The sequence below is a fragment of the Diabrotica virgifera genome, chromosome 8 (genome assembly GCF_917563875.1).
Source record: "Diabrotica virgifera virgifera chromosome 8, PGI_DIABVI_V3a".
NCBI classification, from domain to species: domain Eukaryota; kingdom Metazoa; phylum Arthropoda; class Insecta; order Coleoptera; family Chrysomelidae; genus Diabrotica; species Diabrotica virgifera.
The window spans coordinates 136688075-136702714 of NC_065450.1; the positions used below are offsets into that span (position 1 = coordinate 136688075).

Sequence of the window (14640 nt, forward strand, 5' to 3'; positions counted from 1 at the left end):
TTTTAACATTGGGTCAATATGGGAATAGGTCGTTTTCTAAAGTTTTTTTAGTCCAGCGCTGTTTTGAATTAAATTAATCCAAACTTTTTTTCATAACTAAACCATTTAATTTCAAGCCAGTTCACTTTCCCGGTACTTCCTCGGTAATAATATAATATTCATTTGGCGTTTAAATTATTCAAAAATATTTATGAGTTTTCTCAGGAAAAAAAATATATCTATCTATATAAGGATTTTTACAGCTGTCGCCGCCTTCCTTCTTTCAACCAAGGTCTCCGGTCGTTTCTGTTCTGCCATTCTCCATCTCTAAGGTTTCGTCTTTTTATGGCCTCGTCCACTTCATCCCTCCATGATCTTCGGGATCTACTTCTTCTTCTCTTTCCTATTGGGCTCCAATCCGAAATCTTTGATATCCACCTTGTACGGGATGCTCTTCTCACTTGTCCATATCAAATTAAACGTTTTTCTTCGGTATAGCTGAGAATGTCTTGTTTTTCTACTGGCATTCTTCGTTTTATCTCCTGATTTCTCTATTCTTGTCACTATGCAGCTTCTTCTCATGAACTCCATTTCAGTTTCTGTAATTCTGGACCTGTTTCGTTTGTTTTTAACTCAATTATCTGCTCCATAGGTCATTATACTACGTACCAAGGTGTTATACAGTATGTTCCTGTAAGTTGGAACCGTGTACAAAATTTTTTTATTGTTAATTTTACGAAAAAAATGTTATTCTGCATAAAAAGCTGTGCATGGTCTAAAACCTAAGATTCAACCATCAGATATCAAATTTTATGAATATTATACGATGTCAAAAAATATGAATTTCGCTCAAGAAAAAAAGTAGCTCAAGAAAATTAAAGTTGTTTGGAATTAAGAACTATATTCTAATATACAATTACATCCTTCTAATTAAAAAAAATAATAATTTTTTCTTTAAATTATGGATAACCAATATTATTTTCAGTTATTTCATTTATGATAACTCTTTTATTATTAATTTTACACAAAAAGTTATTCTTTATAAAATATTCTGAACGGTATAAAATTTAACTGTTTTTAATGGGAAAGAAGCCACAATTTTACTAAAAAAAATGATTTTAATAACGTTTCGACGTTCAAATCGGATGCCTTTGTCAAAATACAAAAAATATTAATATTTTATAATAATATTAATATTAATTTTTTTGTATTTTGACAACGGCATCCGATTTGGACGTCGAAACGTTAATAAAATCATTTTTTTTAGTAAAATTGTGACTTATTTCCCATTAAAAATAGTTAATTACAAAAATGCCACAAGAAAATAACTTCAGAACAACATGAAACCGGTATAAAATTTAAGATATAACCATTTTATATCAAATTTATTCAATTATATACTAGGTATGTCAAAAAATATGAATTTCACTTAAGATTAAATAAAATACCTTTATTTTTCACAATAGCGAAAATTGAAGTTATAAAAAGTTGTTTAGAATTAAAATCTCTGTTCTAACATGTAATTACATCCTTCTAATTGAAATTTGCTGTACTATAAAGGTACTTTCCTCTTAAAATTTATATTTTGTGACATACATCGTATAAAATTGATAAAATTTGATATGTATATTAGGTTTTAGACCATACAGAACATGGGACAAAGAAGAATATTTTTTCGTAAAGTTGAAATAACTGAAATAACTGAAATAATTGAAATAACTGAAAATAATGTTGGTTATTCATAATAATTAACAAACAATTTTTATTTTTTTTTGAAGTTATACTTCTTTACGGGCGTAATGACGGTGAAATTTTATATGGGAAAACCTAGCGACCGGGCGCATGCGCATTATAACTTTGTTCTGATTGGATGTTCAAATGACATGACAAAAATTATCCGATATGGCAGCTGTGACACAGCTGTCGGACTGTGCATGGTTTGGTTATAATGTATGCTTGTTGCGTTTTAAAATTTGTAGGAAGAGAAACAACAAACAAAAAGTTAGTTAATGGTTATACTGCCTTTTTAAATAGTTTTCATATTATATTTTTGGACTTATTTACATAGAAGAGATGATTGTTGCATGCCAATGTGAAAGCTCATCAAACTGTGCCTAGTATGAGTGCCGCAGATCTCGCTTATTCAAAGCTAAATAATCTTTCACTGGTAAGTGTTTTATAAATAGTTGATCAAATTTTGTTATGATATTTGAACATAGCCACTTCGCACGACGCAATTGATTGCGAAATTTATTAGTCGTTATACGGGCTCCGATACCTACCTTGAACCTACCAAAATACATAAGTAGTATGTAATACTTTTATTTTACACCTTAATATTCACCTAATATATTGTCTTCTTACCCTATGTTTTGTTGTATTTTTTCAATTCTAAATCATTTCAATTCAAAATCAAAATAATTTGATTTACATAAGTTAAAAATGTCAAAAGGTTAATCTGTTTAGTTAGACGATCTTCGCACATAATGACAAGCTGTGTCTGTAGCGCAGTTTTAATGCGGGTGAATCCCAATACAACGCAAATACCAGCCGCGTGGTAAGTTGGTTCGAATCCCAATAGAAACTTTTATTTTTTAATTTTTTTTATACATTTTATGATTGTAAGTATATTTATTATATAATTTTATTTTCAGAAAATACGTATTTAGTTAAAAATTTTTCCGACAATTAATGTTCAGAAATCATTTGTGGCATTTTTAATGTGTTTGTGTGTGTTTTATTTTTTTATTATTTTAATTTTTGGCACTGTTTTAATAAAAATGTTTGAGAAGTATTAAGTATAAATTAATTTAATATTTAAATAAAATATAAATAAAAAGTATATTAATTTCGTTTATAATCATATAATCATATAATCATATAATAGAAGTATAACTTCTTACGTGCGTACAAAGTACACACACATTCTTTTTGTTTAATTAGAAGGATGTAATTGCATAATAGAATATAGTTCTTAATTCCAAACAACTTTTATAATACCAATTTTCAATATTATAAAAAAAAGATACTTTACTCTTGAGCGAAATTCATATTTTTTGACATACCTCGTATAGTATTCATAAAATTTGATATCTGATGGTTGAATTGCAGGTTTTAGACCATGAAGAGCTTTTTATAAAAAATAACTTTTTTTGTAAAATGAATAATAAAAAAGTTTTCCATATGGTTCCAATTTACAGGGACATACTGTATATTCTCTTCTTTGCATTTCTGGTAATCTGTATATCCCACAGTACCCCGTTTATTTGTGTAATACATATTCTTGTATATGCTAATCTGCAGGTTATCTCTTGCTCGGTGGTTCCATTCTTTGAGAATATGAGTCTTCTTCTTCTTCATGTGCCGTGCTCGATTATCGAACGTTGGCTATCAAATTGGCTATAGCAATTTTGTTAACGGCAGCTCGGAAAAGGGATGCAGAGGATCTGTTATACCATTCTCTCAGGTTTTTAAGCCATGACGTTCTTCTTCGACCTGGCCCTCTTCTTCCGTCTATCTTGCCTTGTATTATTAAATGGAGTATATTATATCTCTCTGGGTGTCGCATAACATGGCCAAAATATTCAAGTTTTCGATTTTTAACTGTTCTGACGACTTCTGTGACTTTTCCCATCCGGTGCAAAACAACTTCGTTACGAACTCTATCCACCCAACTTATTCTTAGGACTCTTCGGTATACCCAAATTTCAAAGGCTTCCAATCTCTTGAGAAAAGTATCTGTTCAAGTCCAACCTTCGACACCGTACAAAAGAGTAGAGAACACATAACATCTCACTAATCTAATTTTAAGATTCAAAGTAATGTTGTTTCCACATAAAAGTTTCTTTATCTTAAAGAATGCAGATCTGGCCTTCTCTGTACGTATTCTAATTTCTTTGCTCATGTCCCAGTCTTGAGTCTTAAGTCTTAAGCAATATGAGTCTTAAGTATTTGAATTTTTCAGTACCGTTCCAAGTTTCTCACTGGTTCTTGTCCTTTGGTTAAGTATTCGGTTTTTTCTAGGTTTATTTTCAGTCCATTTTTTGTGTATTCTTCTTCTAATTCTCCGAGCATATAGGACACAGATCTTCTTCATCTTGAGCTATTAATGCATTCATCTGCAAAACTTAATGTCGTGTATAAGAAGCTGTCCCGGATTATTATTCCCATTCCTTCATATTTCCTTTTGCGTGGTTTTAGTATTTGTTCTTGTGCTTGTTCCAAAGACATCCTTCTTCTGGTCATGGCCTTTTTGTATCAATAAATGCAAATATCATCTGGTGGGATGTAGAGTAATATTTTTAATGTTATTTTATGTGCCATTAGATTGAAAACTTATGGTAGGTGAGCCCAAGCGAGGATTTTTGCAGTTACTCGAGCGTGTCAGATTATTACATGGGAAAAAACCTTGTACTCTGAAAATGTACCTCTACCATTGGCTCTTAATGCAGGGGAGTTTATTATGGGGGGGGGGCGAAAAAAAATCTATCCTTAGAAAAACTCGAAATCGTCAGATTAAGGTAAGGTAAGTTAAGTACAGTGGAACCCCGATAAGTCGGCCCCCGATAACCCGGAAGTCCGGCTAACCCGGACCGATTTTCATCAGATAAACATTTTGATTTTCAATATTTTGTATTTTTCAATTTAATTGTGGCTTATTTCCACTCAAAATAGTTAATTATCAGACAAGCCTTTCAACAATGAAAATGTATGTAATATAATATTTGAGAGATAATGTGTATGTGTGTAATTTGAACTATACGATATTAAAAATGACTCATAGCACACGCCGCAGAAACAACAGCCACCTGTCTGTAGTATCTATTCCTTTTTATTTCAAACTGTCAGCATTGTTTAGGAAAGACTATTTAAAAAATTCTTTTATAAACAATGGTCTTTAGTATTGTGTGTCTTGTATTGTTCGCTTCCATTTGCTTACGTTTGGGTTTGGTGTTTTTTTTAGTAATTTTAATGAGTAGGTACATACTGTGCATATTTATAAATATATTTCATGTTATTTCAATTCTAACGGAGTTTATCTGTAAGTATTCCGTATTTTATTAATTTTTACCATATTCTCCGGCTATCTCGGATTTTCGATAACCCGGATCGGTCGCGGTCCCGATTAATCCGACTTATCGAGGTTCCACTGTACATACAAAACAGTGTATATTTCAAAAATCTGACGATTTGAGCGTAAGGAAATGGATGAGTCCCAAAGTTTCACAAGAAAAAAGCGATTATTTTGCGAAATGAATGACAGGTCGAAAAACTAAAAAATAGCTACTCAATATTTTTTAAAAATCTATCGAATGATACCAAACACGACTTCTTACGGAGAGGGGTGAAGGGTAAATAAACATCAGAGCGAAAAACTGAAAAATACACTTACTCAGTATTTTTGAAAAATCTATCGAATGGCACCAAACACGAGTCCCCACGGAGGTGGGGTGGGGGTTACTTTAAAATCTTATATGGAAGCCCCATTTTTTATTGCAGATTTGGATTCTCTACGTAAAAATAAGTAACTTTTATTTGAGACATGTTTCTAATTATGGATAGATGGCGCTATAATCTAAAAAAACGAGTGTTGTAAATGGAAAATTATATTAAAAATGGAAAGTCCCTACTAAAATGGAAAACTTTATTTAACTTTTTTTGGTTTTAGGACCTACTCTTCACAACTCAATAGGTCCCCAAAGCGCTCGAGTGACTGCACATTTAGCATATTTTGCTCCCCTACCATAGGGAACTTGCACATTTTTTTTTGTTACATAATAATATTCAGTTTTGTTTAAAAATGAGATTTTCAAAATTTCACGCTTCAAAAACTCGTAGTAATTTAGAAATACATATTTAAAGTCTTCTGCGGTATAAAATAGTTCATACGACCCGTGACGTCACATAGTTTTACATTAGTTATTATTATGGTTATATTTCGCTGTGTCTAGGTACACTCTAACGTGTACGCAAATAAAAAAGTTAGGTACACGCGAATTAAACTTGATCAAGCCAGTGACTTCATTATTTAACGTACGCAGTGACTGTATATTTTGGTACATGCTATTTTGATATGTTTAGTGTTTGTTTGATAGAAAAATACTTGTTAAGGGAAGGGAAGCAGAACTATTTAGATGTTTCAAACTTAATTGTAATAAATCAATGTATATATAAAAGTATATATTTAGGTTAGCAAAATAAATATATGTATTTAGTTGATATGACACGTACAAAATATTGCTAAAATAATTTTTATACGTAAGTTAATTATTATAATCAACTATTCTAAATGGGAAATAAGCCACAATTTAACTAAAAAATGATTTTATTAACGTTTCGACGTCCAAATCGGATGTCATTGTCAAAATACAAAAATTAGTCAGATTAAATAAATTATTAGAAACATTTTTTACTAAGCAACACCATTTTTGTTTAATTTAATAATATTTTGTGTTTTGACAACGACGTCGAAACGTTAATAAAATCTTTTTTGGTTAAATTGTGGCTTAGTTCCCATTTAGAATAGTTGATTACAAAAATGCCACAAGGATAATAGCTTCAGAACAAGTTAATTATTATTGTGAAAGCTTTAGGTCTTCTTTTTATTTTAATCTTTTACGGTAATACATACTATTTCATTTATAACTAAAATATATATATATATATATATTAATTTAGAGTCTCTTATCTTTTTCGTACTGTTTTAAAATGTTCTTAAACTCATTAAAAGAACTAAATAATTGTCCACACTCCGTAGTTAATTTAAAAACAAACACTAAACAAATAAAAAATAAGAAATCACTGACACTCTAACTTTTTTATTTGCGTACACGGTCACGTATACCTAGACACAACCTTATATTTAGGTATATTCTTCTTCTCCTTCTTTAGTTTATTGGCCTCCACCTACTTGGGTATTTGGCAAGCTCATCGTCGTGGAATAAGTCAAAAATATTTATATTCTAATGACATTTATCGTATGTCATTGTAATAATATATACCAGTTTGTTAAAATTGTAGTTTTATACTGTTTTTGAAGGAAAGGAACGAAGGTTTACTATTGAAAATAAAACCATTTTGTAAAAGTACGAATTTTTCTATGAGTAGTTCAAGCGATCAAAAACACTTGTAACATCACATAAATGTATTTTCTACTGACGTTTATAACGTCTAATTTAAAATTCTGTTTACTTTATTGGAAAAATGTAAATGTAAAGCCAAGTGACGTCACGAAGCGTTTTGGACCACCTGTTTTAATTTGAATTTTTAATCGTCTTTAGGGGCCAAACGAAAGACAAACAAAACTTTTTTATCTTTGATACATGTTTTAAATTATGTTGTGTTGTGATTTATAACATTTTTTTCGAATTTAAAAATTTATGCAAGTTCCCTATTAGTCTTTTTCCACTATTATTGTTTGTTATTAAAGATTTGGCATAAGCACTTTAATTATAACTGCATTGACGTTGTTAGGTAATACAGCTTTGTTATTTTTTAAACCTGTGATCGCATATTGCACTTCTGATTCTGATATTAGTGGGACAGTCTGTATTTTCATCTGGATTTACTTACTAATATGTCCCAATTGCTCGCTAGTATAATAACGTGCTTGCCAGTACATAACTGAAGAATAATAAAATCAGAAAACTAAGATATTTTGGGTTTAATTCGATTACAAATAAGTTTTTGTCATTACATAGTTTGATCTGAAGAAAGTAGTCATTGTCCCAGTTTAATTATTTCTACAAATATTATCAATATAACAATGAAATAATACGCTAATATGTTTTTATTGTTTTATGAGTGACTATTCAAGTATTAAAATTAATTACAGTTTAATTTAATTTGCAGTAACAAAAAAGAAGAAAACAAAAAGGTTGGTGAAAGAAGTAATCCACCAACATTCGGTAAGTTATAAAATATTGACACTTAAAGCTAAATCATTGGTGAATTTTTTAGAAGGAAAGTGTTTATTTAATATTTATGCCTTATATCTCAAGTGCTTAAAGTTACAATTTCATGCTACAAAATATTGTTTTTCAAAAATTTTAGATGTAAAATAAATATTATTATAATTTCACAAATTAAAAAATTACAAACTATTTTATTACAGATTTTTCTATACATTTGTTTCCAGATTAAACTCACACATCTCTCACTCTAGGATCTGGATCTGGATCTTGAGAGAATTATCGCTTTGTGCATGGTGTTATATAGATGTTCGCTCCAGCTGTTTCATATTGACATTTTCTAGGTTCTTCGGACTGACTGCAGTAGTGGAGGGAATAATAGGTATTATCTGAGCCCTTTTCGTTTTCCATCATTTCACTATTTTTATATCTTGAGATTTCTGTACTTAAATTTATTTTCTTATATTTACACGCAGATTATTGGTGATAGGTATCACCCCATCAATTAGTTTTGATTGTTTAGATGATTTTTTGTTCCTTAATATGTGGTCAATAAAATTTAATAAAAATCAGTCGTTTTGAAGGAGTATGGCCACTAAGCAAGTGGTTTCGGAGGAGAATGGCAACTAACACTGTAACAGAATGTTTTATTATGTACCACTGGTTGGTCAGTGAGCACAGTGCGTCTCCAGTATCTCGAAGTTGTCATTTTTAAGCCTTCTCTCAGGTACGTATTGGTAATAAAGGAGATATGTAGTTGGTTTGAGGAGTGCCACTTTGTTGGCTAGTTCTTGGTAAATAATCTCTCCGGCTGAGTTGTCTTCTATATAATCAGTTTTGAAAAAAAATCAGATGTTGAACGGTTTCTTGGGCAAAGGAATAAAATACAGCACGTAAAAGGAAAGAAGCAAATTTTGAAATAAAGAAACATACCTACCTATAAGCAAAAGAAGGAATAAAACATAAGAAAAAAGGAGATGAAGATAAATGCGAAAAAGAAAAAAATATATTAAACTGCTATAAATGCTGCGGCAAAGAAGTTTACTTAATGTTAACACATCGTATATTCCGTTTTATGTAATCGCCATCACGTAATAAATAGATATAACATTGCTAAACTGAACCATTTAGTTCTCTATTAAGCACAATTTTAAACATGTTTCATGTCCATTGTAGTAACAATTACCGTTAATATCCAGCCTTATTGTCGATTACACATAATTTATTTGCATTGATCACGAACAGGCGACATACTCCAGATTGAAAAGTGGTAAATTGATCATACGATAATTGAAATATTGGCATGTAGCCATTCAAATAATCTTTTAGACCCGTAATTTGAATTGTATGAACCATAATAAAGGTAGTACTTCATTCAAATGGAGATAAAAGATACTTAAACCATAAAATAAACGTACCATGGGTGAAAATATTATACTGACTATTTTCCAAAATAATTGCAGCATATTCTTATATGATGATACGGCCGGTTTCAAGGCCAAGACAGGATATGAAACAATACGTGGGGGATTAGGCTTTGAAACTAGAAATGAAGCTGGCGATGATATGCTTGAATTAGCAACAGCATTGGATATGGCGATTGTTAACACATTCTTTAAAAAGAGAGAAACTCAACTTATTACCTACAAAAGTGGACGACATTAATCCCAAATAGACTACTTTATGATAAGGAAAGAAGACATACGTGAATGCAAGGACTACAAGGTAATAGTTAGTGAGACAGTCACACAACAACATAAACTGCTTGTTCTGGACATCGAAGTGAAAAGCGAAACTAAACAAAAATATCGGAGAGGACCACAAAAAATCAAGTGGTGGATGCTAAAAGATGAGAAAGAAGGTGTATTCAGGGAAAGAATAGTAGAAAAAATATGTTGGAATATGAAAGGAAGCCCTAACACAATTTGGAGAAAAATGGCCAACATTCTTAGAGAGACTGCTATTGAAATACTTGGGAAAACGTCAGGAAAAAGTTTGGTGGTGGTCAAACGAAGTACAAGGAAAAATAAAAGAGAAGCGAACATTATATAAAAAGTAGCAAGAAACCAGATCCGACACAGATCTTCAAAACTGTATAGCAGTAGCAAAAGCCAAAGCAGAAGCGTATTCAAACCTATACGATCAACTTGATACCAGGGAAGGCGAAACGAAGATATATAAAATAGCCAAACAGAGAGCAAAGGAAGCAAAATATTTTAATTAGATTAGATGTATCCGAGATGAAAATAATAAAATACTAGTTCACGAAAGGGATGTCAAAAAGAGATGGAGAAAGTACTTTGACAGCTTATTTAATGAAGAATTTGACAGACAGCCTGTAGAGTCAACGGAGACAGTAGCAGCAACGGTCACCAAAATAACAAACGCGGAAGTGGCTCAAGCGCTTTAAAAAAATAAAGAAAGGAAAAGCGGTACGACCAGATGATATCCCTGGCGAAGTATGGAGAGCATTGGGAGAGAAAGGAACAAGGTGGCTAGCAGGTTTATTTAAGAGAATTATGGAAATTGGACAAATGCCAGACGAATGGAGAAGCAGTGTACTAGTACCTGTCTATAAAACAAGGGAGATATAAAACAATGTACAAACTACAGGGCTATAAAACTGCTTAGCCACACCATGAAAATATGGGAAAGAGTAATTGATAGACGGATACGTGAAGAGACCGAAATATCCGAGAATCAGTTTGGCTTTATGCAGGGCAGGGATCTACGAAAAAAGGTCGCCAACAATTGGTCGAGCGAAAAAATGTCGCGCACATTTGAGCGCGTATCAAAAGGTCGCCGTCGAAAAAACAGCGCCGACGAAATAAGGTCGCGTGCAATTGATCGCGCGAAAAAAGATCGCGTCAGAAAATATGTTTTCATTTGCATACTTTAACTTTCCTTCACACTTAATCCAGGCTTAGGTCAGATTTAGATGATGCAATAGAACTAAAGGATTGCTGTTAAATAATGACCCAAACAGTTAAATATTTTCTTATTAGTCATTTTAACCTATTGGTAAAAAATATTTCGTCAACCCAATATTGACTTCTAAATGACTTTAGTTTTATTTTCCACTTTAAATAATAGGAAAATAATTGGAAGTAAATAATCCTATTTGAAATTGATCATTTAAAATGTTCGACCAATTTAATGGTCGAATTAAGGTAATTTTAACTGTAAATGTTGTAGGGAAAGTACCTAGAGGTATTATTTCACGACTTGGCAGTGTCGCAAAATTTACCCTTGGTTATTTAAGAGTAAGTTTTAATATAAGCTTAATATATTTTACAGGGTATATACTACATATAGATAGGGTAGGTTAAGGGCTACCATCTTTTTTAAAATAAAATTTCCCAAATAAAATAATGATATTGTGGTTAAAAATTATATAACAGGCACAATTTCATTAATACATTGTCACTGGTGAGTACTTATTGAAGATATCATAGTTAAAGAATACATTTATATTAATAACAGATTTGCATACTTTAACTTTCCTTCACACTTTATCCAGGCTTAGGACTGGCAGTTAGTAACTGGCGTGTTTAAAAGTTTTTTTAATTTTAATTTTTTTATTTTTTTCTAATTTTTTTTTTTATTTTTATTTTTTTGTGTTTTTTTAATTTTTATTTTTTTTGTTTTTTTTTAAATTTTTTTTTAATTGTTTTTTAGTTTTTTATACTTGCAGTTGAAAATTTTGGGCAATTCCTCTTAAATATTCTAGATTTGGCCGGTTCCCGTATTGCAAACAAATCATTTTTATTCGCCGCGCTGTATCTTTATAAATTTTTTTTTGAGGTTGTTGGTTTCCAGCTATGTATTGCTCCACTTTTAATCGATTTAAACTCTCTTCTTTCTTTAGCCCCGTAATAAACTTCCATAGATTTGGGTGTGCTGCATTTAATATCGAGGAGAAGCTGTTGTGCCAACCTTCGACAGCATTATTAGTACGCGGTAGATCTTCCTCTATAAATTCGAAGCAATTCCAAAGATTCCTTGGAAACATTGGCGGTCTTCTTTGTTGTCGTCGATCCAATCTGCCTATCCATACATCCTCAAAGTAGTTTATTAAAGGTGTTAGTAAATTTTCATTTTGAGTGTAAAACTCGCTGTCCAGAAGCTCTCCGAATGTTGCAACAACATCTACTTCAGGTACGAAGGCTAGGGCTGCCAATTGTCGCAGATGTAGAGCAAAATTCGCGTCTTCTGTATAAACTTGTTGCAGTCCTGTACCTTGCATGTTTCTCCACAAACATTGCGTGAAATGAAAGAAACATCCACGGATTCTGACTTCAGGAAACTCTTGTTGTAAAGCATTAATTGCTGCTTTTTCATAATCCACCATTATTGTTGTAGGACGTAAACCTGGTCGTAACGTTTTTAATTCATGGAAGAGTCGAGTGTATGTTGCCTGAGTTTTATTAGGAAGTAGAGCAAAAACAGTTGGAATAACGTTGCTATACTGTACGCCATGTATTGTATACAGCTGACCAAACAATAGAGGAGTACATGTGAATGTTCCATCGGCATACCAGTGTTCACAGCTCGCCATCAAAGTTAAATTTCTTTCAGTGGAAAATATTAAAATTCTCTGTTCGTTTGGACCACTGTCAAATAAAAGAAACGGTTCGCCGTTATTGTTTCTGGTGTATTCTTCCGGAATAATAAGCTCTGTTAAGCTTCTTGGATTTGCCGGAATAGCTTCCACTCTTTGGCGTGTGTTCTGAATAGTTCGCTTTAGGGATGAAATAGAAGGTAGCTGCCCAGTTGCACCCACAGACACTTCTTGTGAAACGGTAGCTATGATTCCTTGTGTTGTTAGTTCAACTTGATGAGCCAGTTCTTTCATTCTGTTACAAGCCTTTTTTGCTTCTAATATTGACGCATCGGCAACGTGGTTGTGACTTGTACTTTTCACTACTTCATCTCCCACTGTGTGAACTCTCCCGGTACATTTATGCTTATTGTACTGAGCGCACTTCCAAATTGTCTTTTGACCAATCGTTTTTTCCTTTCTATGGATATATCCATTATACACCAACATATTGGCACCTTTTTGACTCTTTACGTAAGTTAAGACCATCTTGACAAATCGACAAGCTAATGAATAATGAGATATACGATATTTTTCCCATCTTCTTATACATCCAAAATACATTAAAAAGTAATAAAAGTACGTTTCACGAATATGGAATAATAATTACCACATTAGTGAATAACGCACAATTAGACAAAGAACTTTTGTACAATATTTATTTTAGCATTTCCAATAATGTCTTATCGTAATGACTTCATGGAATTCCTAATAAATACCTACACAATAAGGTGCCCTTATCTAAACTACTTATTCTTCACTAATCTGCATAACGACTTTCTACTAAGAACCAATTATGCTAATTACCGGTCTCTGAAAATACCAAAAATAGGTAAACTGGTACCTGGTATTCGTTTGTATGTAATATATACTGTAAATAGAACTATTATTACTGTACATTTTTAACGATATCCGATTAGGAAGAACAAACACTTTTAAACACGCCAGTTTTTTGCTGACAGTCCTAAGCCTGTAAAAAGTGTGAAGGAAAGTACCTTTCTGAATTTAGATCCATATATTAAAATTATTCACGTAGAACAAAAAAAATACTTTCTTCATGTTAAAAATTGTTCAATTTTCAAGTATATTCACTTGAATAACCTGAAAATACCATATGAAATAATTTCCCATTCTCCTATATTTCCCATCTTCCTACACATCCAAAATACATTAAAAAGTATTTAGATATACGTTATTTTTCCCATCTTCTTATACATCCAAAATACATTAAAAAGTAATTAGATGGAATTCCAAGACTAATCGGCTCATAATGCATAAAGTTAAAGTATGCAAATAGAATTTCTTTAGAACCTTTTTGAAAACCAATTGAATGGTTTTAATAATGTAAAACATGACGCGATCTTTTTTCGTGCGATCAATTGCACGCGACCTTATTTCGTCGGCGCTGTTTTTTCGCCGGCGACCTTTTGATACGCGCTCAAATGTGCGCGACATTTTTTCGCTCGACCAATTGTTGGCGACCTTTTTTCGCGACACCGCAGGGCAGATCAACAACAGATGCAATTTTTATTATAAGGCAGTTGATGGAAAAATACAGGACTAAAGAAACAAACACTCATATGGTATTCATTGATCTTGAGAAAGCGTATGATAGAGTTCCTCGAGAGATTCTGTGGTGGGCACTCAATAAGAAAGGAGTCCCTAGTGAATATGTAAAGATTGTGAGAGATATGTATGAGGCAGTAACGACTAGTGTTAGGACAGGTGTGGGAGAGATTGATAAATTTCATGTGAAAGTAGGATTGCACCAGGGCTCGGTGCTTAGTCCATATTTATTCTCATTAGTTTTGGTCCAGATAACAGCAAAACTACAGGGTAACATTCCATGGTGCTTAATGTATGTTGATGATGTCGTGTTAGTAGGAAATAGTAAAAGACACTTTCAAAGAGAGAACAAAAACTGGAACAGTGGAGACAAGATCTGGAGAAAAAAAGGTTAAAAACTTAGTAGGACAAAGACAGAGTATTTGCAATGTTCATTTAAAGATGGAGAATACAAATAACATGGTATCTTTGGATGGTGAACTGATTGTAAAAAGCAATAGTTTTAAGTACCTGGGATCGGTATTACAGAGTAATGGAGAAATAGATGGAGATGCATGCTGTAGAATTAAAGCTGGATGGATGAAG

General features: G+C 32.1%; 1 protein-coding gene across 2 annotated transcripts in view; it reads left to right on the plus strand.

The window, feature by feature from the left end:
- LOC126890385 (prolactin-releasing peptide receptor-like) overlaps positions 1-14640 on the plus strand; it is a 1660146-nt gene that overhangs the window by 942365 nt on the left and 703141 nt on the right. The window contains exon 5 of one of the 2 annotated variants that reach the window (XM_050659276.1): positions 7831-7886. The exons of the other annotated variant lie outside the window; for it this stretch is intronic. The gene's annotated coding sequence lies outside the window, so the exon portion shown is untranslated. The remainder of the gene's footprint in view (positions 1-7830; positions 7887-14640) is intronic. 2 annotated transcript variants of the gene reach the window in all.